At 41.6% G+C, this 27,998-nt stretch overlaps 1 protein-coding gene across 4 annotated transcripts in view; it reads left to right on the top strand.

Annotated features, from left to right (window-relative positions):
* The window catches only part of Camkmt (calmodulin-lysine N-methyltransferase), a 413,989-nt gene that overhangs the window by 319,672 nt on the left and 66,319 nt on the right, over positions 1-27,998 (top strand). The gene's annotated exons all lie outside the window — the stretch shown is intronic.

The following is a 27,998-nucleotide window of genomic DNA, read 5'->3' as shown; positions in this document are numbered from 1 at the left end:
CAAGATTATGCAGTATGAGGTTGAGAAAAGCCCAGCTTTGGGCCTTCTTAAATGGCTTTATTCCAGTGCCCCCCCCAGAATGGGCAGCCTTGCACCTCTAGGTGATTCTGGCAGTCCCTGGGAACAGTTTTTTTGAATTATTATTTTTGTTATGACTTGGGGTCAGGGCAGACAATGTCGCTACTGGTTTCTACTGGTCATGATGTCTAATGGTGGAGATCATTCATAGTCAGCTTTCAAAACACAGCAATAAGAAGCAAAACACAGCAATAAGCAGCATCTGGCCCAGGGCATCAATAGTGCTAAGACATCTTGATCTATTGATGGTTTCATCAGTCTAGGAGTCCAGTCCCTTTCTGTTTTATTCATCTTTTTCCAGGCTAGGAGAACTGTTTTCCCCCAGCAGAACCAGTGTGTGTTGTGTGATGCCCCGTCCTGTGGCCAGTTGACCTAGAAGGAGAATATCACCCGTTGGGTACACGTGAAATGGCTGTATCTGTGCATTTTCCCTTTGTACATCTTGCTACAGAATTTGTTACAGTAGAAGTTCCATTTGGAATTATTTTATCTTTCACTATTACTCTGGCATCCTTGGGTGTTTTAAGTTTTCTCTATATAGAGGACGCTTGCCTACCCTGACTGTGTAGTTTGAGAAAAACAGTTGGATGAACAGACACAATGGATAAAAACCAAAGTGATGCTGAGCTCCGTGGCATGTATCTGTAATCTCATCACTCGGGAGGGAGACTTAGCAGAGCACTTCCTCCATGGCTCACACAGCCATCTCCTTCTGGAAAGGACTTCATTTGGGGACATGCTTTTCAACCTGGTCTTTTAGTTATCAATCAAAAGTGCATTTTCTATGTTGTTCTCATTTACATTTATTTAATGCTTAAGGTCATTTGGGACCATTTGAGTGTATTTCAGCATATGGAATCAGGGAATAATAGACTTCAGCTTCATGCTGTGCAGTGAGATTGTGTTTTTACAAGACATAATGTTGTTTACTGAGTGTTAATAATCACTAATTAATAAACATATCTAGACTTCTCAAATGTTGCATTTTAAGGAATAAAAATGTCAAGTGTTTAACTTGGGACTTGCAATAGAATTTTCTGTTATCTCTTCATAAAATAATTAAGTGACATAAAGAAGTAAGGTGTTGCTGTTCAGCATAGGGCAGATCCCGAATGCTCAGTGCCTGGCCTTTGTTCAAATGTGCCTGCTCTCAAAAAACGCTGTTTCTAAATGTAGTCTTCAGATACACGGTGGGACATTAAGACATGCAGACTGTGTTTCAATAATCATACGGAATTCCCTAATGAGAAGCTTGTTTTGTTTTTTCCTTTTCTACCTTTAGTACAGACTAATTGGGGTCAGTTTCCTCTTTTGTAAAAACTAACAGCATTTTATCCAAAGTCTTCTAAAGCATCGCAGGACGCAGGGAGGGGCTGAGAGATGGCTCAGTTGGTAAAGGGCTTGTCGTGCAAGCTTTAGGACCTGAGTTCAAATCCCTAGCACCTGTGTTAAAACAAACAAAGGAAGATGGCTCCATGCTATGTACCTGTCATCCTAGCACTGGGGAAGTGAAGACAGGAATGTCCTTGGGTCTGGATGGCCAGCCAGTCTAGCCAGTCGGGTGAGCCTCAGGCTCAGTAAGAGATTCTGTCTCATAAAATAAGGTAGATTGTGGAAGTGATTGAGGAAGACACTCAACATTGACCTGTAGTTTCTACATGTATACACTCATACACACACACACACACACACACACACACACACACACACACGCGCACACACACACACACACGCACGCACGCGCACACACGGAGGGGTGGGGTGGGGGAGGGCAGGTGAATGACTCAATAAGTATGATCTTATAGTAGGGAGCTGCTTGACCACTTAACTTCCAGCAGCTAAGGATGTGAAGCCACGGTATCAGCCTTCTTTCTGCCCACAGCTTTCCCACCCATAACCAGCACAATGCAGGTGAAAGTATTAGTTCCGTGAGAGAAGAAATAAAAGGAAACCATTCACAAAAGAGCTCAGATATAGTTGAATATTCTTTTCTAGTGCCTCAATGCATATGCAGAATTTCTCCTCCAAATTGGAGGTGTGGAATAACAGTAGCGACAGATAACTAAGAGGTATTTACCATAGCTACAAAGCCCACACGTGAGCCAAATATTTCTGCTATTAAAAAGCACTTCAAAGCTTGACATGAAGTTTGTAACAGCTGAATGTCTCTTGTGACTTCATTTGCACGGGAGATGTAAAGCTGAAAGGGAGTCGCGATATGAGAACCGTGAGCCTGGGAAACAGGGCTTTTCGAAAGGAGCGAAAAGCTGCCCAGAAATTTGACTGGCATCCCGTATTTTGAGTCCCCCCCACTCAGTGTCCTTAGTAAATACTGTGGTTTGAACAAGTGTCCCTCAGTGGCCCATCTGACAAAGGCTTGGACCGGGTTTGTGGTACTGTTGGAAGGCTGTCGGAACCTTGAAGAGGTGTGGCCAAGAAATGCAGTCTTTGGAGGCGTGCCCTTAGAGGAGGTATTAGGATGCAGATCCACCCCACCCCTCCCGCCTCGTGATGGGTTGCTTCCTCTACCGCACACTCCAGTACTAGAGAATACCTCAGCACAGCTTCTAAAAGCAATGACCAACTGACCATGGACAGACAGAGCAATGAACCAAAGTCCTTCCTCTTTTTGATAGTCTCAGGAATGCTGGCACTGTGTCACTCAGGCATGCTGTCATTCTGCCTCTATGGACTCTGAAGCCCCTCTTTAGGAGTATGAATTATTATAACTTACTTTAGAGCACTGGCTCTCAACCTTTAATACAGTTCCTCATGTTGTGGTGATCTCCAACAATAGGATTTATCTTCCTTGCTGCTTCATAACTGTTATCTTGCTACTGTTATGAATTGTAATGTAGCGGGGCAGTGATGGTGCACACACCTTGAATCCCAGCACTCAGGAGGCAGAGGCAGGCAGATCTCTGAGTTTGAGGCCAGCCTGGGCTACTCAGCTGGTCCTGGACAGACAGCCAGGGCTACTCAGAGAAACCTTGTCTCGAGTTGGGGGGTGAGAACAACCGTCATATACCATTCTGTCTTGCTTCCTCTGATACATTTTAATCCAGTCTCACTTGTTAAATATGAAAGTCATGGGAAATATCAATGCTGGCCAGTCAGGGATCCACATACATGAAGCATTCTGTACATCCCATCTCCAGGATCTCAACAAAGCCAACTGATAGCTCTCCTGTTCATCCATCCATGCAGCTGTTCATTCATTTATCCAATGAGTCCAAGGTACGCCTTTGGGAATCTAAATATGGAACCGTTGCGAGTAGTTTGTGAACAAAGGAACTGTACTTCTAAATATAGGGAGAAATTTATGAAAGACGACAGCTCTTGGCAGCAGCTCAATTGTTGGGTTTGTCTGGAGCTGTCTTCAAAACTGTGACTCGAACAAAGAACCACTTGGAGCTTTGGACGTCTGCGTGTTTCTGGGTCTTCCAGAGTCGGTGAATAGCATCACTCTCTGGCCAACATTAGTTAACAGTTACACTTTTTAAAATATTAAACTAGCCCTGCCATGGTGGTAAGAATAAATTTCACGTAAGCAAAACAACCGTTTGTATTTGTTTGAAAGTTGTCACTAAATTTAAGCAGGGGCTTTTATTATTCTCCATTTAACCACACAGATTTGTAAACTGTCCAACTTGTTAGGGGTTTTGGAAGCCCTTAAGTTTTTCACCTGTGGGGGGGGGGGCACACCAGGGCCAGCCAATGGTCCCATTGCCGTTACTCTCCAAGAGTCCTGGCTACCTTTTAGTCTGTTTCCTTTAGAGGTTAAATTGGGACCCAGTTGTTGCCTTTTCTGAGCCTCTGCCCCAACTCTCCCCATCCACCCTTCCCCAACTTCTGCCTTCTCCTTCAGCTGCCCACACCTCCTAGGTTTGTTTTCTGTCACTATCACAAAAGACCCGAGACGTGTAACTTATGCAGAGAAAAAGATTTCCCCTTGGTTTACCTTTTTGGAGGGTCCGTCCAATACTGAGCGATTACATTGCTTTTGGGTCCCTGAGGGTTGGCAATGGCAGAAAGAAATCTTCGTGGTCAGGAAGAAGAAAAAGAGGGAGATCCAGGGTCCCACACTTTGCCTCAAAGGCACACCTCAGTGACCTAAGGCCTCTTGCTAGACTCTACTCCCTACAGGCTCCACCACCTGTACCGTGGGTGGGGACCAAACCTTAGCACACAGGCTTCAGAGGATACCACCCAGGCCTTAGCATCTTATCATTCCTAGCAGGTTTTGTGGTTCTGAGCTCAGATCTTTGTCAATCTCATCCCCTATTCGTCCCCCGAAATCTTTTTCTCAATGGCTCAATGACCCATTCCCTCTGTCCACCCTGACTGCTTCACCCCACTCTATTCTTTTCTTTACCTGATCTTGGTCTTGAACTCAAACATCAGGAGAATGAAGCACAGGTCTCTTCTTCTGCTGACAGGTATTTTGATGACTTTCTGTTTTCCAAACGCTGGTCTAAGCACCAGCATTGCAGAGGGAAAAACGGCATCCAGTAAGTCCATGCCTTCTTGGAGTTGACATTCTAGGGAGGGAGGAGACTGATTTTCCTTGAAGACAAGGATTTTGTTTAGTATGTTTTTTTTTTCCATTCCCTGAAGCGATTAGTGTATGTGCTCCCCAGAGTGTGAGAGCTTTTAGAGTTTGTATTCGAAAGACTTGGGTCCGAACAGTTTTCAGTGGGAGAGAGAAGTCAAGCTCCAGAGAGTGAGTCAGACAGCAGCTTCTCCATCAGATAGTGACTTCCATTTCAGGATGGCTTCTCAGGCGGGCGTGTGCAGCGTCTGTAGACAGACTGACAATGTGAGTAGGTATTTATCTGCTCTTTGTCAGGTTGAAGAGGAAGGTTAGTAGAAGGTAACTGAGATAAGCCAGCTGAGGGCTCTTTAAGGAATTTTCTGATAAAACATACCTGTTAGTGAGTTTGGCTAAAGCTAGGGTAACGGAATCCTGAGAGGGGCAGAGAATTCGAGAAGTGAAATGCTGCTGTTCCTTCCTTTGCTGTCTGGCATACAAGAAAATGAAATTACTGTGTGCAGTTGCTTCTGCTCAATTAGCACTTTGGCTCGCTTGCCAAGTATGCGAGAAAGCCCTGGTCCTTACTCTTCAGTTTTACCTTGACAAAAGCATCCTCCAGGAATGGTACTCAGTGTTATGTATTTTGAAGCAATCCTTTTTTTTTTTTTAATTAAAAGGAGCCAGAATTTAACATTTGGGGACTTTTAGGGGCACTCCTAAACTGCAGTAAATTCAAAGGCCAGGCCTTTTCTTCCAGAATGACATTGCATTGATTCTTTGAGCTTTCTGCCCTACTGTTTACTAAGGTCAGAGCCTCATAACAAGAACTCTTGCATTCCCTGAGGAAATGTCTTCCCGTTTGAAGAGACAACTCTGCCTTCACTTTTTTTCTTTTATTAAGAAATTTTTAATTCATTTTACATACCATTCAAAGATCCCCCTCTTCCTTCCTCCTGCCCCCTTAGTCTTCCTCCTACAATACCCCCCTCCATTCCCTCCTACAAGAAGATAAAGCCTCCCATGGGGAGTCAGCAGACAGTACATTTAGTAGAGTCAGGTACAAGCCCCTCTCCATGCCTCAAGGCTATGTGAGGTGTCCCATCATAGATAGTGGCCTCCAAAAAGCCTCCTCATGCACCAGAGATGGATTTTGATCCTACTGCCAGGGAGTCCCTTAAGCAGATCAAGCTATACAACTGTCTCGCTATACAGAGGTCCTAGTCCAATCCCATGCAGGTTCCATAGCTGTTGATCTAAATTTCATGAGTTCCTTCTAGTTTGGTTTGGTTGTCTCTGTAGGTTTCCCCATCATGATCTTGATGCCCTTGCTCATAGAATCCCTTTTCTCTCTTTTCAACTGGACTCATGGAGCCTGGCCTGGTGTTTGGCTGTGGATCTCTGCATCTGCTTCCATCAGTTACTATGATGACAGTTAGGGTATTTACTGATCTGATTACTGGGGTAAGCCAGTTCAGGCACCCTCTCCACTATTGTAGTAGTCTAAACTGGGACCATCCTTGGGGATTCCTGGGAACTTCTCTAGCATCCAGTTTCTCCCTACCCCCATATCTCCCTCTATCATGGTATCTCTTTCATTGCTCTCCCACTCCATCCGTATTCCAGCTCAACCATCCCATTCCCTTATGTTCTCATACCCCATCCCCTATCCTCATTGCCCACCCCTCACCTCCAGTTTGCTCATAGAAATCTCATCTATTTCCCCTTCCCAGGGTGATCTGTGCATCCCTCTTCGGGTCTTCCTTGTTAGTTAGCTTCCCTGGAGTTGTGGGTTGCTGTCTGATTATCTTTTGCTTTACATGTAGTATCCACTTAGGAGTGAGTACATACCATGTTTGTCCTTCTGAGTTTAGGTTACCTCACTCAGGTTGATATTTTCTAGTTCCATCCATTTGCCTGCAAATTTCATGATGCCATTGTTTTTTACTGCTGAGTCGTACTCCGTTGTGTATATGCACCACATTTTCTTAATCCATTCTTTGGTTGGGGGCATCTAGGTTGTTTCCAGGTTCTAGATATTACAAATAATGCTGCTATGAACATAGTTGAGCATGTGTCCTTGTGGTATGATTGAGCATTCCTTGGTTTTATGTCCAAGAGTGGTATAGCTGGGTCTTGAGGAAGATTGATTCCCAATTTTCTGAGAAACCTCTGTACTGATTTCCAAAGTGGCTGTACAAGTTTGCACTCCTACCAACAGTGGAGGAGTGTTCCCCTTGCTCCATATCCTTTCCAACAAAAGCTGTTATCAGTGTTTTTGATCTTAGCCATTTTGACAGGTGTAAGATGGTATCTCAGAATCATTTTGATTTGCATTTCCCTGATGACTAAGGATATTGAGCAATTCCTTAAATGTCTTTAGGCCATTTGAGATTCCTCTGTTGAGAATTCTCTGTTTAGCTCTGTAGTCCATTTTTAAATTAGATTGTTTGTTATTTTGATGTCTAGTTTCTTGAGTTCTTTATATATTCTGGAGATCAACCCTCTGTCAGATGTGAGGTTGATGAAGATCTTTTCCCATTCTGTAGGCTGTTGTTTAGTCTTATTTACTGTGTCCTTTGCCTTACAGAAGCTTCTCAGTTTCAGGAGGTCCCATCTATTAATTGTTGCTCTCAGTGTCTATGCTACTGGTGTTATATGTAGGAAGTAGTCTCCTGTGCCAATGCATTTAAGACTACTTCCTACTTTCTCGTCTATAAGATTCAGTATAACTGGTTTTATATTGAGGTCTTTGATCCACGTGACTTGAGTTTTGTACATGGTGATAGATATGGTTCTATTTGCAATCTTCTACATGTTGACATCCAGTTATTCCAGGACCATTTGTTAAAGATGCTTTCTTTTTTCCATTGTACAGTTTTGGCTCCTTTGTCAAAAATCAGGTGTTCATAGGTGTGTGGGTTAATGTCAGGGTCTTTAATTCGATTCCATTGGTTCACATGTCCAGTTTTTTTGCCAATACCAAGCTGTTTTTATTACTATAGCTCTATAGTAGAGCTTGAGGTCAGGTATGGTGATGCCTCCAAAGGTAGCTTTATTGTACAGGATTGTTTTAACTATCCTGGGTTTTTTGTTTTTCCATATGAAGCTGAGTATTGTTCTTTCCAGGTCTGTGAAGAATTGTGTTGGGATTTTGATGGGGATTGCATTGAACCTGTAGATTGCTTTTGGTAAGATTGCCATTTTACTATGTTAATTCTACCTATCCATGAGCAAAGGAGATCTTTCTATTCTCTGATATCTTCTTCAATTTCTTTCTTACGAGACTTAAACTTCTTGAGATATAGGTCTTTCACTTGCTTAGTTAGAGTTACACTAAGGTATTTTATTTTATTTGTGGCTATTATAAAGGGTGATGTTTCTCTGATTTCTTTCTCAGCCGGTTTATCATTTGTATATAGGAGGGCTGGTGATTTTTTTTTTAGTTAATCTTGTGTCCTGACACATTACTGAAAGTGTTTATCAGATGTAGAAGTTCTCTGATAGAATTTTTGGGGTCACTTATGTATACTATCATATCATCTGCAAATAGTGAAAATTTGATTTCTTCCTTTCTAATTTGTATCCCCTTTATTTCCTTTTGTTGTGTTATTGCTCTAGCTAGAACTTCAAGTACTATATTGAATAAATACAGGGAGAGTGGACAGCCTTGTCTTGTTCCTGATTTTAGTGGAATTGCTTTGAGTTTCTCTCCATTTAATTTGATGTTGACTATTGGCTTGCTGTAAATTGCCTTAATATGTTAAGGTATGTTCCTTGTGTTCCTGATCTCTTCAAGACCTTTATCATGAAGAAGTGTTGGATTTTGTCAAAGGCCTTTTCAGCTTCTAATGAGATGATCATGTGGTTTTTTTTTTTTCTTTTAGTTTGTTTATATGGTGAATTGCATTGACAGATTTTCATATGTTGAACCATCCTTGTATCTCTGTGATGAAGCCTATTTGGTCATGGTGGATAATTTTTTGATGTGTTCTTGGATTTGGTTTGCCAATATTTTATTGAGTATTTTTGCATCAGTGTTCATGAGGGTAATTGGTCTGTAATTCTCTTTTTTGTTTCATCTTTGTGTAGTTTGTATCAGGGTAACTGTAGCCTCATAAAAGGAGTTTGGAAATGTTCCTTCGGTTTCTATTATATGGAACAATTTGAAGAGTATTGGTGTTAGCTCTTCTTTGAAAATCTGGTAGAATTCTACACTTAAACCATCTGGTCCTGGGCCTTTTTTTGGGGGGCGGGGTAGGAGACTTTTAATGACTGTTTCTATTTCCTTAGGGGTTATTGGTTTATTTAAATTGTTTATCTGGTCTTGATTTAATTTTGGTATGTGCTACCTATCCAGAAAATTGTCCATTTCTTTTTAGATTTTTCAATTTTGTAGAGTATACATTTTTTTAACTATGTCCTGATGATTCTCTGAATTTCCTCATTGTCTGTTGTTATACCTTCCCTTTCACTTTTGATTTTGTTAATTTGGATATTCTCTCTCTGTTTTTTGGTCAGTTTGGATAAGAGCTTGTCTATCTTGTTTATTTTCTTAAAGAACCAACTCTTTGTTTCATTGATTCTTGTATTGTTCTCTTTGTTTCTGTTTTACTCATTTCAGCTCTTAGTTTGATTATTTCTTGGCATCTATTCCTCCTGGGTAACTTTGCTTCTTTTTGTTCTAGAGCTTTCTGGTGTGCTGTTAAGTCACTAATGTGAGATTTCTCCAACTTCTTTATGTGGGCATTTAGTGCTATGAATTTCCCTCTTAGCACTGCTTTCATAGTATCCCATAAGTTTGGGTATGTACTAATTCATTTTCATTGAATTCTAGGAAGTCTTTAATTTCTTTCTTTATTTCTTCCTTGACTCTTTGGTGATTCAGTTGAGCATTATTCAGTTTCCATGAGATTGTAGGCTTTCAGTAATTTTTTGTTGTTGTTGAAATCTAACTTTAAGCCATGGTGGTCTGATAAAATACAGGAGGTTATTACAAGTTTTTGCTATCCATTGAGATTTCTTTTGTGAATACTCAAGTATGTGGTTGATTTTAGAGAAAGTTCCATGGGGTGCTGAGAAGGTGTATTCTTTTTTAGTAGGGTGGAATGTTTTGTAGATATCTATTAAGTCCATTTGAGTCATAACATCTGTTAGATCCCTTATTTCTCTGTTAAGTTTCTGTCTGGCAGATCTGTCCAATGGTGAGAGTGGGGTTTTGAAGTCTCCCACTATTAATGTGTGGAGTTTGATGTGCGATTTAATCTTTAGTAATGTTTCTTTTACATATGTGGTTACCCTTGTATTTGGGGCATAAATGTTCAGAATTGAGACTTCATCTTGCTGGATCTTCCCTGTAATGAGTATATAATGTCCCAATCTCTTTTGATTGATTTTAGTTTGAAGTCTATTTTGTTAGATATTAGGACAGCTACACCAGCTTGCTTCTTAAGTCCATTTGATCACAAAGTCTTTCCCCAACCTTTTACTCTGAGGTAGTGTTTGTCTTTGAAGTTGAGGTGTGGTTTTTTTTTTTTTTGTATGCAACAGAAGGATGGAGTGTGTTGATATTTTATTTGTGTTGAAATGTGATATTTTATTTGTATGTTAATAAATAAAGTTTGCCTGGAGATCAGAGGTCATATTCAGCCATAAACAGAAGTCAGGCAGTGGTAGCACATGTCCTTAATCTGATCACATGGCAGGCAGAGTATCTGTGTGTTCAAGGACACATGCCTTTAATTCCAGTACCAACCATAGAGACATGGAGGTCTGTACAGACAGACAGTGATGAGGAAGTGATGTGTCTGGGCTTAGAGCCAATGAGAAGACAAAACAAGAAGGCGATAAAGGTACAGGTTAGACAGGAAGAGGCTCTCTTGGGAAGCTACAGGGAGGTGGTAAGATAAGGTTAGTTGACAGGTATTTCTCAGATCTCTACGGCTTATACCTCTGTATTTGGTTCCGTGTTTCTTATTTAATAAGACTGTTTAGAAATTTGTCTACAATGGATCCTGATTTCATATGCATTCTGTTAGCCTGTGTCTTTTTATAGGTGAATTGAGTCCATTGATATTAAGGGATATTAATGACCAGTGATTGTTAATTTCTGTTATCTTTTGGTGGTAGTGTGTGTGTATTTCCCTTCTTTGGAAGGTGCTCCTGTGGGGATATCTATTGCCTGTATTTTCATGGGTGCATCTGACTTCTTAGGTTGAAGTTTTCCTTCTGGTGCTTTCTTTAGGGCTGAATTTATGGTTAGGTATTGTTTAAATCTGGTTTTTTCTTGGAATGTCTTATTCACTCCATCTATGGTGATTGAAAGTTTTGCTGGGTATGTTAGTCTAGGCTGGCATCCATGTCTCTTAGTGTCTGCATTACATCTGTCCAGGACCTTCTGGCTTTCAAATCTCCATTGAGAAGTCAGGTGTTATTCTGAAGTCACTTGGCCTTTTTCCTTTGCTGCTCTTAATATTCTTTCTTTATTCAGTATGTTTAGTGGTTTAATTATTATGTGGTGAGGGGACTTTTTTGGGGGAGTCTAGTCTATTGGTGTTCTATAAACTTCTTGTTATCTTCATAGGTATTTCCTTCTTTAAGTTGGGAAAGTTTTCTTCCATGATTTTGTTGAATACATTTTCTGTGCCTTTGAGTTGGTATTTTTCTCCTTCTTCTATCCCTATTATTCTTTAGGTTTGGCCTTTTCATGGTGTTCCAGATTTCCTGGACGTTTAGTGTTATGACTTTTTTGGCTTTGGTGTTTACTTTGACTGATGAATCTATTTCCTCTATTGTATCCTGTACACCAGAGATTCTCTCTTCCATCTCTTATATTCTGTTGTTTATGCTTCCACCTGTAGTTCCTGTTCATTTACTCAGCTTTTATATTTCCAGTATTCCCGTGGTTTTTGTCTTCTTCATTGTTTCTATTCAGTTTTCAGATCTTGAACCTTTTCCTTCACTTGTTTAATTCCTTTTTCATGGTTTTCTTGGCTTTCTTTAAGGGCTTTATTGATTTCTTCCAATTTTTTGTCTTTTCCTCAAAAATTTTAAGGGAATTTTTCATTTCCTCTTTAAAGGCCTCTATCATCTTCATAAAGTTATTTTTAAGGTCTCTTTCTTCTGCTTCTTCTATGTTGTGATGTTCAGGTCTTGCTGTTGCAGAACTACTAGGTTCTGGTGAGGGCATATTGCTCTTTATGTTGTATGTATTTTTGCACTGGTGTCTACCCATCTCTTCCTCCAATAGGTGCGAGAGGTGCCTGTGTCTATGTGAGCTGCTCTTGGTCCAATTTGTGCTGGCTGTGTCTGTGTCTCAGGGAGCTGCTCTTGGTCCAATCCAAGCTGGCTGATTCTGTGTTTCAGAGAACCACTCTTGATCCTACCAGGGCTCTTGGTCCAATGAGAGCTGGCGGATTCTGTGTCTCAGGAAGCCACTGGGGTTGCAGCGGGATGGATGGGTTTGGGGTAGGGCGTGGGTCTTGTAGATTTCAGGGTCTACTGGGGGGTTTTGGTGGGGAGCCTGCCCACAAGAGTCTTCCCTGCTGGCCAGCTACTGGGGCAGTGATGGGTGGGGATTCCCAGGGACTGGTTTTGTCCCACAGCCTAGGTCCTAGAACTCTTTCTTTATTCTTAAACTTCAGTATCATAGAAATAATATATCAAGCCCTGTGGACATAGCTCAGTTGGTAAAATTAGTTAATAGGCATGGGGGGGGGGCTGAATTTGAACCCTGGAACCCATGTGAAAAAGGCTGGGCATGGAGGCGTGCTCTTACAATTTCAGCACTGGGGAAGCGGTGGGGCAGGAGGATTTCTGGGGCTTACTAGCCAGCCAGCCCTAATCATATCTGTGAGCTTCATGTGAGTGACTTTGTCTCACAAAACAAGGTGAATAAGTCTTGAGAAATGATGGCCAGGCTGTCCCATGGCTTCCTCATGCACATGTACACATGTCATGCACACCTTCATAGCCACACAAAATAAACACATATCAATGAAAATGTCTATTTTCAAAGGAGTTCACTCTAAAAGGAAAGAAACCATCTTCAAGATGCTTGAAAATGACTATATCGCAATCTGTTGTGAAATACTAACTTAACTCTCATCTGAACAATGGATATTAATGCCCAGGGTTTTGTTCCTACAAATGATGCTACAGTGAGGCACATCTGTTCATACACCATGCATGTATCTGTGAGCCTCATTTCCAGAAGTGGATTCTCTGTGACTTACTGTGACCTAGTCATCTATTTTCATTTCTATTAAGACCAATTCCTTGCTTTATTTATTTCTTTTCAGAATTTTGTTGGTAATATTGTGATATTGGCACTTTCATTGTGTTTGGAAAAATTTACGAAACAATTCGCTAAACCTTGACATTTAAAAAACTCTGAATCTTCCTATTCAAGAATGAGGTGCTTTCTTCCTAAGATGTTTCACTGGCATTTTCATTTTGCTTGCTCATTTTATTTCTGGAAACTTTTGTTAGGCTTTTAAATAGAATCTCTGCTTCCATTGTATTGTATTATATTTTCCTTCCTCCTCTCCTTTCTTTCTCCCTTCCTTCCTTCCTTCCTTCCTTCCTTCCTTCCTCCTCTCCTCTCCTCACTCTCTCCCTTTCTTTCTGTTTATTCATTTAAGACAGAGCATCAAGTACCCCTTGAATTCACTATATAGCCAGCCATGACCTTGAATTTCTGACCTTCTGCCTCCACCTCCCAAGTGCTGAGACTCTAGTGTTCATTCTGCACCCAGTTTATGAATTCTTTGTTTCATTTGACATTGCATTTCCTAACTTAGTCATATTCATTTGCATGTATAGACATAAAGGTTCTAGGGTTCCATATGGTACATATGTTCAGTCCCATTAAAGAGCTCTTGTTACTTCTAAGTAGTTCTCAGGAGACGTCCTGTAGTCTTCCAGACAGGCACAGGCACCATCTTCCAGTGACAACACTTCTGGTTTTCTGATTCTTTTATGTTTTTCTCTTGTATAATTTAATTTGGTGAGAATACTTTCCATGACGACCACTGAGTGTGGGAAGCCTCACATAGTTGGGAAGCCTCTAATAATTCACCATTGAGCATGCTTCAGGCTTTGAATTGGGGTATTTATTCATTGATTCCTGTTTTTGAGATTTTTATCATAAAGAAATGTAGAACTTTAGAAGATGTCTCTGCAGCATCTTTGGAGATAATCAAACTGCTTTTCTCATTTCTTCTACACTTAAGATTATTAACAGGGTTTTAGCAGTAAAATGTATCTGCATTTCTAGCTACTTGATCATGTGTCTAGTTGTTTTAATGTGCTCCTGTTGGTGTGTGTGTGTGTGTGTGTGTGTGTGTGTGTGTGTGTGTGCACGCGCACACTCGCATGTGCGTGTGTGCAGGTACTGTGCATGCATGTGAAGGTTAGAGAACGACTCTTGGGAATTGGTTCTCTTGAGCTGAGTAATTCATCTGTCTCTACATCCTATCTCACAGTAGGAATGCTGTGGCTATAGATGGGTACCACTGCATCCCATCTCACAGTAGGAATGCTGTGGCTATAGATGGGTACCACTGCATCCCATCTCACAGTAGGAATGTTGTGGCTATAGATGGGTACCACTGCATCCCATCTCACAGTAGGAATGCTGTGGCTATAGATGGGTACCACTGCATCCCATCTCACAGTAGGAATGCTGTGGCTATAGATGGGTACCACTGCATCCCATCTCACAGTAGGAATGCTGTGGCTATAGATGGCTACCACTGCATCCCATCTCACAGTAGGAATGTTGTGGCTATAGATGGCTACCACTGCATCCCATCTCACAGTAGGAATGCTGTGGCTATAGATGGGTACCACTGCATCCCATCTCACAGTAGGAATGTTGTGGCTATAGATGGCTACCACTGCATCCCATCTCACAGTAGGAATGCTGTGGCTATAGATGGCTACCACTGCATCCCATCTCACAGTAGGAATGCTGTGGCTATAGATGGCTACCACTGCACCTCACTTGTTTACATGTGTTCCAGGGATTGAACTCTGGTGGTCAGGCTTGTACAACAGGTGCTTTTCTATTGTATAATTTAATTTGGTGAAAATGCTTCTTACCAGTCCTGAACCACCCCTTTGTGAATCCCCTAGAGTGCTTCCACGTTCTAGATGAGAGCACCTTTTGCTCTGTCATTTTATTTTGTACATGATAGTGTGAGTTACAGTGTCAAGAAATAACAAAATTCCTACAAAAATAAAACAGTGTTCATGAGAGTATATAAATATGAAAAAGATATTAAACCATCCAATTGCAATAATTGGTGTAGCAAATGGCTCATGCTTGTAGTTTCCAGTTTATTAGTTATAGTTTTCTGTTGTCTCCTGCTTACTCACTGTCATATTCATGGAATCATAGATGTTTGAGATAGAAAATATAATCAATTCATTAGTACCTTTTATCCAAGTATCTGCCTTCTTTAACTACTGTAGAATATACTTGTCACCAACATGGGCGTCTGAATGGTAGAAAAGTCTATCTCTCTTTTGGACTGAAATGAGTTTATTTCAGCTAAATTCCAGGCAAATACAGCTAGGATGATGTCTTAAATCAGTCCAGGAACATGAAAGCATTAAGTTGTAACAAGATCCCAAGCATTGGAACCAGGATCATCCATAGCACTTCCTGGGCCACACACCCTGAGCAACAGACAGCCCTGCTGCTGCCGCTCTGGAAACTCTCCTGAAAACTGCGGATCGAAGGTTCTCTCTGAGTTTGTTATGTTCTAACTGCTTCACTGCTTTTTAGGCTTCCATTCATCAAAGCTAGTTCCAGGCAGGGGAAGTGGCTCATTCATAAACTGTTGACCTTGTGAGCACCAGGACTTAAAGTGGATCTCCAGAACTCATAATCCCAATGCTTTAGAGGCAGAAATGAGCTCTGGGGCTCACTGGCTAGCCAGCCTCACCCACCTCTGGTGAATTCTAGGCCAGTGAAAGACCCTGTCTCAAAAACCAAACCAAACCAAACCAAACAAGCAAAAAACCCTTGAAGTTATCCTCTGGCCTCTACAAACATGTGCATATGCTACTCAGACAATCATGTATACACATATGTGCATGTGTACTATCTGCTGTATTCTGAAATCATCTGAAAGTTATAGATGTCATATAATTTTTAAAGAATTGAGACCTAATTTGTACTCTCTGTTGTCTGTGGTTTGCTCTTTTTCTAGAATAGAAATTTCATCAAGACCTAATTTTACTTTCCTTTGCCCTTTCCTTAAGGCTTATTCCTTGTCCACAAATAAAAGTGAATTTCATATCATGATAAAAATTAACAAGCTGGTTAAGTAATCTCACAAGGATTTACATGGCATCCTGCTTTAATTTTCTATGATAATGCTTCCTCCCTTTAGCTAAGTGAAATGTTTTTCAATAAAACCTTGAAGCTGAGTGGTGTGCCTTGATGGCAGAGTGAGGATTTGGTGTGCGTGTGCGTGTGCGTGTGTGTGATCCTGGGTTTGATCCCTAGTACTCAAAGTCAACTCTATCTTTTATTGCACTTTTACTTCCATGAAATGACACATTCTTTAAAATTCCCCTCTGGAAATAAAGCTGATACTTGGAACTAAAGCCAAGACTTGCAGCTAAAGAACATTCTAAATCTAAAACTGTATAGATAGAGGCCTTCTGGGATACTGCTTTCCAAAGTGGTCCCTGACCCATCCTCTTGGAATTTCTTCGTGGAACTTATTTTTTTAACGTGCAGGTTCCCAGGCCTCACAAAAACCTAGCTGAACAATGCCATAGAGTCCAGACGCGTGAATATGACATTTAAACAATGTCCTCAGTTGATTCTCATGGATCTGGAACACAGATGATACTTGGATAAGCCCATTTTTATCCCTAGATTATTGCTCAGATTAATAAACTGAAACACAAAGGTAAATTTGTGGCTGTCCTCTGCTTGTCTTTAGGACTTTTGGCTGGAGGCCTGTGTTCCCCACAGTGGACACAGGAAAGCAGTATAAATAAGAGAATAATTCTGATTAGCTTGTCTGCATCTTGCCTTAGTTGGATGGTTTAATAAAAAGCACACATCAGAGGTAGAAAAGACTATAGGATAATGCAGCAGTAATTCCCAAGCAGAGGTAGACCAGATGTCTACCTCTGCACCCTGCTTGTAATTACATGAGACATTTTTGTTTGGTTGTCATAGTAACTAAAGGTTATTATTAGTACTAGGGGAGTGTGGTGGCCAACATCTCTTGATATAAATGACAGTCTACAGCAATGAATTGTCCTGTCTTACTTTCTCAACTGCTAACACTGTCTTGGTTAAGAATACTAATGGCAGACCAGGAGAAAAAGTGGAAATCCAGATTTTATAGCATTCTCTCTCTCTCTCTCTCTCTCTCTCTCTCTCTCTCTCTCTGTCTCTGTGTGTGTGTGTGTGTGTGTGTGTGTGTGTGTGTAAGGGGGGAATAAGAGGAGGAGGAGGGAGAGTGTTATCTATTTCAAAAACATTCTTTAAATATTGGTATGTGTCTTAGTTATTATTCTATTGTTGTGAAGAGACACCATGACAAGTCAACTCTTATTTTTTAAAAAAGCATTTACTTGGGTGCTTGCTTACAGTTTTAGAGGGTTAGCCCATGATCATCATGGCTGACAGGCATGGTGCTGGAGCAGTAGTTGAGAACTTTACATTCTGATCTGCAGGCAGCAAGGTGTGTGTGTGTGTGTGTGTGTGTGTGTGTGTGTGTGTGTGTGTGAGAGAGAGAGAGAGAGAGAGAGAGAGAGAGAGAGAGAGAGAGAGAATGGGCCTGGAGTAGGCCTTTGAAACCTCAAAATCTTCTCCCAGTGACACACCTACTCCAACAAGGCCACATCTCCTAATCCTTCCCAAACAGTTCCACTAACTGGGGACCAAGCAGCCAAAATTATGAGGCTATGGAGGCCATTCTCATTCAAACTACCCAATATGGAGACAATTTCATTAAAGAATAACATTTCTAGTCTGATTGGTTTATTCAATTCAATGCAAAAATATATATAATTTAGTGCTTTCCATAGTCACTTTGGCCTTTCAGGGGATATGAAGATAAATAAGGAAAAATTTCTACCTTTGCAAAGTTCAGAATAACAGATAACAGACCAGCTCCCAAGAGTAAGTCAGAGTGGGTATAAAGAGATCAAATGGTGGGGGGTGGGGGTGAGGTAGAATGCTTCATGGAGGAGGCAGCCGCTGAGCTATACAAGTAAAAAGCAAGGGAAGAAAAGCAGTTGAAACAGTTTTAATAAAACTAAGAAGGAAATAATTGAAGATGTAGGGGTAGGAAAAAAAATGTGTGGTGAATTAGAAAAGCTAACTAACGGCAGACAAATTAGCTGAAAGGTCATTACGTGGAACCAGAGCGATGGCTCAGCAGTTAAGAGCACTTGATGCTCTTACAAAAGATCTGGGTTTCGTTCCCAGCACCCGCACGGCAGCTCACAACCAGTTTCAGGGAACCCAGTACCCTCTTCTGGCCTCCCCATGCACCAGGTATGTACATGGTACACAGACATCTATGCAGGCACTCACGCACGGGAGTAAAATGTCGTCATATAGCCAGGAGAAGAGATGGCTGCATATAATCCCAGCAGTGGGGCAGATGAGCAGAAAAATCATGATTTCAAGGTCAACTTTGGCTACAAAGTGTTGGAGTCCAGCCTGGGTTATTTATCAAGACTCTCAGAAGATCAAAACAAATATCAACAAAAGGAAGGATGGATGGAAGAAAGGAAGGAAGGAAGGAAGGAAGGAAGGAAGGAAGGAAGGAAGGAAGGAAGAGAAGACACTGGAGGGCTGGAGAGATGGCTCTGCCATTAAAGTCTAGGATCACAATCAAAAATATAAGAGAAGACACTAGATTAGGGGTGGCCCAAAGCATGTGGTGGGAGGTGTCAGGCATTAGGCGGGTGTGCTGGTCTGGGTGCTGGTCACGGGGCGTTTGTCTCCTCTGAATGAAGTAAGACATACTTCGCTCCCTGTGTGTGTCTGTGTTCTATCTGGGAATAAAAGGTCTCCTTTTTTTTCTTTTTTTAATCTTACTGTTTCTGAGGCCATTGCAGTGATTCCAGGGTGAGAGAAAGGGATAGTCCAGGCCCGAATAAGCAAACCTGGGGCCTACCAGAGACACGATTGTGTGTGGACTGCCAGAAGACTGAAAGCAGTCCCCCTGTGGTTGTAAAACCCCTGTGTGATGAGAGCCCCAGGTTAGGGACAGGAAAACGTCACGCTGGGAGGTTTGGGGATCAAAATCAAGAGGTAGGGACCCTCCTGGGAGTTGAAATGTTAGAAAGGATGGCCCAGGCAGAGTCTTGGGAAATATCTGTTCTAGAGTAGTTAGGGAGTCTAGTAAGGGGGGCTGAAAGTGGGGGCGGGGTAGAGCAGGAGGAAGGACTCCAGGTGCAAGTGTTCCATTTGAGGAAAGCACCTCCAGGGAGGGAGTCTAAGGAGAGGGTCGTCTGCAGGGCTGCAGGTGCAGAGGGGGAAGCCAGTGGCGAAGCAGTCTCTGTGGTTGTTGTGGGTAAGGTGACGTCACATACAGTAAAACAGTGAGGGCTATCCCCACAAGAATGGGGAAGACACAAAGAAAGGCAGATTGTGTGCAGAGAGGAAGCCACCTCGAGGGAAGAGGCAAGCCTGTACACCACGAGCCAATTCGGCCAAGGAAGAAGAGAGGGGGGGACCTTTTGTTGGGACAGTGGCCTCACTTAGAGCTTCTCAAAGCATGTTCCCCAGATCATCTGCATCTCCAGGAAACATGTCAGAAATGCAATTCTAGGCGCTACCCAAAGAAACACAAGCAGAAACTCTGGGCTTGAAGCCTTGCAAACTATTTTAAGAAGCTGAAGATTCTTATACCTGGTCAGTTGGAAAGCCATTGATGTAGAGGGAAGATTAGTGCCCAGGACACAGGAAGGGAGACACGACTTTCTTTTAGACAGTAGGGAGGAAGAAGCAGATGAAAAAGAGGGGAAAGATGGGTTTGGCTGTCAGGCTTTCAGCAAGCCTGTCTGCTGAGGACGAACATCTGGGATACCCTGGGGGTCCAGGCATGGATGCCATCCCATCTTCCTCACCCTTGTCTCTTGGCATGTCTAATGGATCCTCCCACCTCTCTCTCCATCCAAGTCCTATCTGCATGATCCCATGCAGTCCTCCCCTCTGGTCACTGCCCCTTAAACACCCAAGGACCTGGGGTTGGACACGGTTTAGATCTTTCTAGCCATCTTTAGCCAGCTTCTTCAAGTGTCTTCTCTTCCAAATGGACCCTGGGTTCTGTGGAGCGGTTATAATTTTGTTGTTCTAAAATGGTTCCCCATTTTGCTTCTGTTCTTGGCATTTGGAGAGGCTCCACTAATGTTCTAGAATGATTTACATGGTCTAGATTCAGATGGTGTCCTTTTCCCTAAGTGTCTAAAAGACATTATCATAGACCCTTTACCTCATGGCAGTTAGAGTCTATTAAGAAGGGGAGGGGCTGGAGGGGGGACCAGTGGCAAATAGGGAGTTGTTGAGGAAATAGCAGCGATTCAGTAGTTGAGGTGACCATATGAATGACTTGATTGAGCCCTCTGTATGGGCAAGCTCTGACAACAGAGACGTGGAGAGGTGAGGTGAACAAACTGTAGGAAGGCTCTGCAGATTCCTCTAAAGAAGAGTAGCGATCGTGTCCTTGCAGTTTCTTAAATTATTATGGACCAGCCTTAATAATCTTCTTCCCAGGGCCCGGAAGAGAAGCTATGAATGGTGGGAAGTATTTTCGGGAAATTATACGAAACTCTTAGTCCATCTGCTTTATTCCTCTGGGATGAAATACTATCTACACAGCTTCAGGTCTGTTCTCATGCCTAGCTCCTTTCTTGCCTGGTTTCTCTCTGCCTTTATCTGCTGTCCCCTCTAAGTTCTATCTTAATTCTCTCATCTTAGATCACCTGCCCCATCTTGGTCTTTCTCATCTCATTCTTATGCACCACGTTCTTCCCCATCTGGCTCTTCCTCATCCTCCATCTCATTCTTCTAGTTCTCCAGTCAAAATCCTCCTCAGCCTCTGAGGTTTACAGTTGTACACCCATGCAATAGCAGGGCTCTAGCTAAAGCAAGGTCACCAGGCTTGAATTCTCACAGGGTCATAAAGGCAGACAAGAGTTTTCCTCAGGCAGTGACCCCCAGGCTTTCTTTTACAACCCAAAAGGGGGGTGGTAAAGGAGGAGGTCAACTGAGAGCCTAAATCGGTTATTATATCAGAAAAAGGGATTTTATGTGCTCAAACTACATTCCTAGAGGTGACTAGGTAAGTGTTAGGAGTCTATAATGTTAGTATAATTACCACTAAGGCTGTCTAAGAAAGGAGGGTCTGAGCTTAATTTACCTTAATTCAGGAGATCGTTTGGCCTTGGATGCTTGATAGGTTTTTAGATAAGTACACTGTTATGAGTTCTTGGAAGCACACATAGCATACAAGAAAAATCACTGTAGGAATTGGCTAATATATATACAAAAGCTAAAATATCACCCAACTTCTTAAGCCATGGCTTGACCTTCGGAAAAGTCCTTGACCTTTCTAAGGAGTAACTTTTGTGACAGTAGCTGAATCCCATTACATTTTCCTGCAGCTCGAAGCAATGAAGAGAATGCTGCTGCCTTTCCTGCTGCTGGGAGTGAGCTCAGAGGTCACTGCACTAGCAGACACTATCAAGAATTGTGTGAGATGCTCAGCAGTTAAGAGCACTGAGCACTTGCTCTTCTTACAGAGGACCCGGCTTCAATTCCCAGCACCCACATCAGGCAGCTCACAACCATCTGTAACTAGCTCCGGGGGATCTGATGCCTCTGGTCTCCATGGGCACCTGCACTTGCACACACATCTATGCATAATTAAAGATTTTTTTTAAAAAGAATTGTGTTAGAACACTACTTTTGTTTTTTCATTTTGAGACAAGGTCTTGTGTGTGTAGCCCAGGCTAGTCTCAACTTACTCTATAGCCCAGGCTGGCATTAGACTTGCAGCTGTCCTCCTGGCTCTGCCTCCCTAATAATGGGATTAAATGTATATGCCACCACACCTCACAAGAACTGCCTTGTTTTTTAGCGTTGAAAATGTCAGGCCATCACTCACTCACTACAAAGGCAAACAAACAAACAAACAAACAAACAAACAATATATTAACCATGGAAACAAGAAAAAGAATGCTTTGCATGCCTGCAAGATTCTCTCATGGTCATGGTACGCAAAGTAGGGTGAGCCCGGTCCACATGAAGTTTATCCCAAGCAAGAAGGACTTTCTGTGGAATTCTCTACATTGTGAGTTTTGCCTCACAGGGTAGGAATCTTTCTAGAAGCTGACTACGTTTTGTGTTTCAACCTTAAACTCAAAACCAGATTGAAAAGAGACAGCACATCGGTGCAAGAGTAAGGGAAGGAAGATTAATGTTTTTGAGCACCCACAACAGTGAGTTTTTCATAAATGATGCTTTCATGTGTGCTAGTAATCTATCGCCTCATTACGTGCTTTTGCCGGGAGGCTGTGTTGTTTTGTTTTGAGTCTAGGGATTGAACTCAGAGCCTCCTCCTAAACATTAGGCAAGTTCTCTACCTTTCAGCTGCATCCCAGCCCTCATTCAGAGCTACCGTGTCAATTTCACAGATGAAGGAAGGCAGTGATGCTCAGAGCATCCCCAGCCTCACTGGCGTGTAGGAGGATGCTGGTACTTGTATTCACAGCTCTCTACCTACAAAACCCACACACTCTTTCCGCTCTCTCATCCTAGTGAGGCCTGCCAGGCTACCACAGCTGTAGCCTTTGCAATGTTTTCCTAAAGCGCAGGAAGTTCCGGAAAGGTGAGTTTTCAAATATGTCTATCTGTTAAGACTGTAACAAAATTCAAACAAACATAAGATTTTGATATTGTGATACAGGAAAACAGAGACCAAAAAAAAAAAATTCACTTTAGTTTTAAGAGAATCACCCGGAGCATGTGGCCATAACTCAGAGGCTTGGTCCAAGCCATCTTTACAAATGCATCTGTACTTTAGGCCGTAAAACCAATGGTCAGGCACCTGGCTACCCCTTCCATGAACACCATTCGCCGCCTCTGTCAATCCTCCTTTCCCCTCTCCTCATTTGAACCCCATTGTGCAGGACTTACATATCCTTCATCCTTTGATGGACCCTCTGGCTTGTTACTGGTGTGAGATTGTTACAGATAAAGTCTCTGAGACTGTCTTGTGTACAAGCTTGAATACAAGCTCTCTCCGGAATACATACCTACCAGAAAAACAAACATACCATATAGTGGCATCCATTTGACTTTTTAAGGGATGTGCAAGCTATTTGCAGAAGTGCTGGCTGTTTTGCGTTTCCATGGACAGTGCTGGAGGGCTCGCATTCCCTCGGAATCCTGTCCAGCTTGCCGAGTGATTGATCTTTTGAAGTACCACCAACCTAAGAGTATAACAGAATTCACTGGGGTCTTACGTTTAATTTCGTCTTTGTCTTTGTTGAAGTGTCTGTTCAAAGGCTTTACTGATTTTTTTTAAAAGCCGTGTTGCTTATTTTTTGATTATTGACAAATTCTGAGAGCTTTTACTGTGTTCTGGATATAAACTCTTTATCAGACATGATTTGCAAACATTTTCTCTCAGCCTGGGCTTGTCTTTTCATTCTCCTTACACTGTGTTTCGGAGAGCACAAGTTTTTAATTTTAATTTTAATCCAATTTACCAATTTGTTCTTCGATGGGTCATGTATCTTGTGTGTCTCTAAGGAAGCCTTGTTTAATGTAAGGTTACAAAGATGTTTCTCCCATATTTCCATCGACAAGCTTTATAATGATAGGTTTTACATTTGGACTTATGATCTATTTTGAGTTAATTTCTGCATGTGGTGCAAGATATAGATTTAAATTATTTTTTTTGAAAATATGAGTAACCGATCGTCAAAACACATTTTATTCTTTTCCCATTTGAATTGCCTCCGTTTATTTGGGTCTCATTTAATTTCACTCATCTTGTGTCAGAATTACTTCTTTTATATGTTTAAGCTATTATGAAATTTTATGCTATTATAAATGGTATGGAATTGGAAATTCCAATTTCCAGTTATGTGTTGCTTGTATAAAGAAGTACAATTGATTCTGGTATTGATCTTGTATCCCACAAGCCGGCTACACCCGTACTCGTGCTTTGTTGACTCCCCCACAGCGTAGTCCATATAGATTATCGCGCTATCTATTAAGAAGCACAATTTGACTTCTTCCTCCCTTCTAGAAGCCTTCTCATTTCCTGTCTTCCTGGGCTGGCCACACCCTTCAGAGCTTTGGGGAAAGGTGAGAGGATTACCCCCTTTCTTGCTCCCGAAGTTAAGTAGAAGGAATGCAGCCAGCCGGTCACCATGAAGTGTGATGTTAGTGTGATCCATAGCTCATGGATCATGCTTTTCAGGTTGAGGAAGGTATTTATTTCTTTACACCCGGAGCCATTTTGCTGGCCTGTGAGGAAATCATTTCTAGTCTTATATTGCTGAGGTTATTATTTTTTTTTTAATGAGAAACAAATGTCAGACTATATATATTGAATGCACTGTTTGAGATAGTCATGTGTTTTTCCTTTTTAGTTTGTTAGCACCATGCATTGTATTTATCAGTTTTTAAATATCAAAACAACGTTCTTACCTCCTCGTGATAAACGTCACTTAATGTGAATCTCTGTATGCGTGTTTATATTGTACATGATGGGCAGCAGTGTAGAGTCCATAAAGAAATATATACACAGAAATACATGTTGCCCTTATCTCCAGAATCTGCAGCGATGGCACTTCAGAATCCACATCAGTGATATGTGTTAGTCCCTCTTTTTGCTCCTCTGATCAGTCTGACTAGAGGGTGGTCAGTTTTATTGATCTCAAAAAACCCGTTTGGTTTCATTGATTTTTCCTATTATTTTTTTTTCTCTTTCATTCATTTCTCTTCTGACCTTTATTCGTTCCTCTCTTTGATTATGTTGAGTTTAATTTACTCTTTTTTTTTAATCTTATTTGGCTAGAACCTGAGTTCACTAATTAGAGAAATTTCTTTTCTAATGTAGATATTTATTGCTCCTAATTACCTTCCAAGTACTTTGTGACATCTTGTAAATTTTCATATGTTGGCTTTTCAGTTTTATTCAGTTCAAAGTGTTTGTCAATTTTTGCTTGGCTTCTTATTTGGGCTCTGGGATATTTATAAATCTAATATTTATTTTCTCAGTGTTTGAGATTTTGTAGCATACTGATTTCTAATTTCTCATTGGTAGCCACTTTAATTCCATTGTAAGCAAGGGTCATATTTTTGTGTGGCCTTGATCCTGCTAAATTTATTGAGACTTATATTATGATTCATAATAGATCTATTTGAAAATAGAAAATATGAATTCTATATTAATGGAGTGTTCTATAAATATCAATTATCTGATTGATTTCGTTTGAAGCTGTCTGCCTCTACCTTTGTTAATTTTTCCATCTCCTGTCCAATTAGAGAGAGAGGGATGTTAGAATCTCCAGCTGTAACTGGGTTTTGTCTCTTTCTTCCAGTGCTATGCAGTGTTACCCAGAGCATAAACTTGAGGTACGCTATGCCAGCCTCCTTAACTGGCCCTCCAGTGTGATGAGACCATCTCCTTCAGCCCTAGGAACATTTTTACTCCAAAGTCTCTGTCTGAGGTTAAAATATCTAGCCTGTCTTTTGACTAGCATTCACATGCCTTTCTCTGGATTTGCACCTGCACCTCCTTTGGGGCTTTATGTGTCTAATGCTTTTGATGTAAGCCACATGTACATGGACCTAGATTCGTTTGTTTATTATCTTTTCTTGTGACTGGAGCTTGATCCAGGACCCAGTGCTCTACAACTCTATCTCCCAGCCCCTTGTCATTTTGATTTTTAAAATAGGACCTTTCTAGGTTGCCCAGGCTAACCTCAAACTTGTGATCTTTCTGCCTCAACCTCCTGAGTAGGATTACAGACATGCACTACCATGCCTGGCCAGATTTATATTTAGTCCGATACTCCACTTTCTTATCGAAGTGTCCAGGCCATTTTCATCTAATACAGTTACTGATAAGGTTAGGTTTGAACTTGAGATCTTGCTTTTTGCTGTGTGTCTCAGCTATTCTTTATTCCTTTTCGTCTTTTTCTGCCTCCTATTGGATTTAGTGTGTTCTGCACTTCTGTTATTTATTACTCTTACTCTTGCTTTAGATTTTATAGTATAGATTCTAGGGGAGAGGGTGCTCGCCCCTGAAGACGTATGGTGGAGGCCAGCAGTCGACGACAGCATACTACCCTCCACTATCCTCCCGCCTGAATTTTTGAGACAAGGTCTCTCACTGAACCTGGAACTCATCATTTGGGCTCCACTGGCTGCCTGGTGAGCCTCCGAGATCCACCTGTCTCCGCCCCACCCACAGTGCTGAGGTTACAGGCAAATGTTGCCGCCACTTCTGATTTTTATATATGTGCTGGGGGTTCAAACTCAGGTCTTGGTGTTTGCACAGCAATCGCTTCATCCTCTGAGCCATCTTCCCAGACCCTGGGATATAGGTCTTTAACTCCTCAGAATCTATCCTCAAACGATATAGCCTCCTGATGCTGGAAAACCCTCCTAGGAGTATGTCTTCATTCCCCGCCTCCACCCTGCCTCTCTTGTTGGATTACAATGCACCTATTCGTGCATGTCATAAACCCCACAATACTTAGTGTTTGGTTAGCTTGTCCTATTTGAAGTGTAAATGATTTTTAAGACACATATATTTACCTGTAGAGTTACTATTCTCCATTCTCGCCATTCTTTGTATAGCTACACATCTCCAGTGTACCATTTCCCTTTTGCCTAAAGGCTCTCTTTGACATTTTGGAGGAATGCAGGTCCGGTGGTGATCAGTTCCTTCAGCTTTTGTTTGTGTGTTTTAAATGTCCAAAAGCACGTCTTCCCTCTTTCTCTGAGATATATTTCCATCGGTTACAGGGTTCTAGGGAGGCAGGTTGCTATCTCAGCCGTCCCAGGCCACCGGTGCCGTGCCCTCTGTTGACCTTCCTCATCCTTCTTTCAGTCGCTTTGGTTAGTGTGTGGCTTGTATTTTTCCTCACGTTTCATATACGTGAGCTTTGTTGAATTGTCTTCATCTTTGTGTTAATAGTTTTCATGAAATTGGTAAAGTCTTCAGTCAATATTTCTTCTAGTTTGTTTTTTCAGCCTTCTCCTTTTTCCTGCCTTTTAGGAACTCAAATATCAGATCACTTAAATTTGTCTCCCAGTTTACTTAGATTGCATTAAAATAAAACTTTTTCTCTCTATTTTCTTTATTTTGGATAGATTTTAAATTGTTCACAGTTACTTATTTATTTAACGTGTGCTCATGTGTGTACTTGGGGAAGCTGGTCCTCTCCTGCCACGTGGGTTCTGGGAATCAAACTCAGATTGGCCAGCTTGGCAGCACGCGCCTCTTCTGCCAGGTCATCTTGTCTGCTGCCTTTGAGGTCGTTTTTACTTCTGTCTTCAAACTCTCCAATCTTTTCCTCTGAAATTTCTAATCTATCAATTGAGTCTAGTTCATTTTTCCTCAGATACTGTATTTTCAGTTTATAAAATTTTAGATTTCTTAAAAAAAAAAAAAAAAAAAAAAACAACCAATGTCTCTAAACCACATTTGAAATACATGAAGTGCTATTATGATACAGATATCAATTCCCTTCTTGAAAGTCTGACATCTCTGTCAGTTTTAGATTGAATTCCAATGTTCTTCGTCTCTCTAGCAGTCTTTGATAATACAGTGAGCATTTTGAGTTTTAACTTGTTGGGATCTGAGTGTTTTTCTGTTCCTGAAAATACTTTTGAATTTTGCTCTGGGGTACAGCTGTGTTAGGTTGCAATCATTCCTTACTTTAGGATTTTGCTCTTAAAATCTGCCTCATTCCAGCAGTTCAGCAGTTTCTCTAGGGCTAACTGTTTCCCAGTTGTGAGCCAAGATCATTCAGAGGTTTTGTGGGCTACCTGCTAAGGGCAGACACCACTCCTGCCCTGTGAGCACTGGCCCTGTCCTGTGACCTCTGGTCCAGCCCCACAACATTCTCAGATGGTCCTTTCCCAACCCAGCCTCAAGTAGTATACACACACACACACACACACACACACACACACAGAGAGAGAGAGAGAGAGAGAGAGAGAGAGAGAGAGAGAGAGTTCCTTGCTGAGTGATCTGACAGCCATCTTTGTGAAACCTGAGTTCTCTTGGCCCGGCTTTCTTCTTTATGGTCCTCTGTACTGGCCACCTTGGTTTCTCCAATCCCTGGATCCCATCTGTTTAGCTCCAAAACT

This window comes from Onychomys torridus, chromosome 21 (genome assembly GCF_903995425.1).
Source record: "Onychomys torridus chromosome 21, mOncTor1.1, whole genome shotgun sequence".
NCBI lineage: Eukaryota > Metazoa > Chordata > Mammalia > Rodentia > Cricetidae > Onychomys > Onychomys torridus.
The sequence above is the reverse complement of the archived record's forward strand: the minus strand, read 5'-3'. Positions and strand labels throughout refer to the sequence as shown.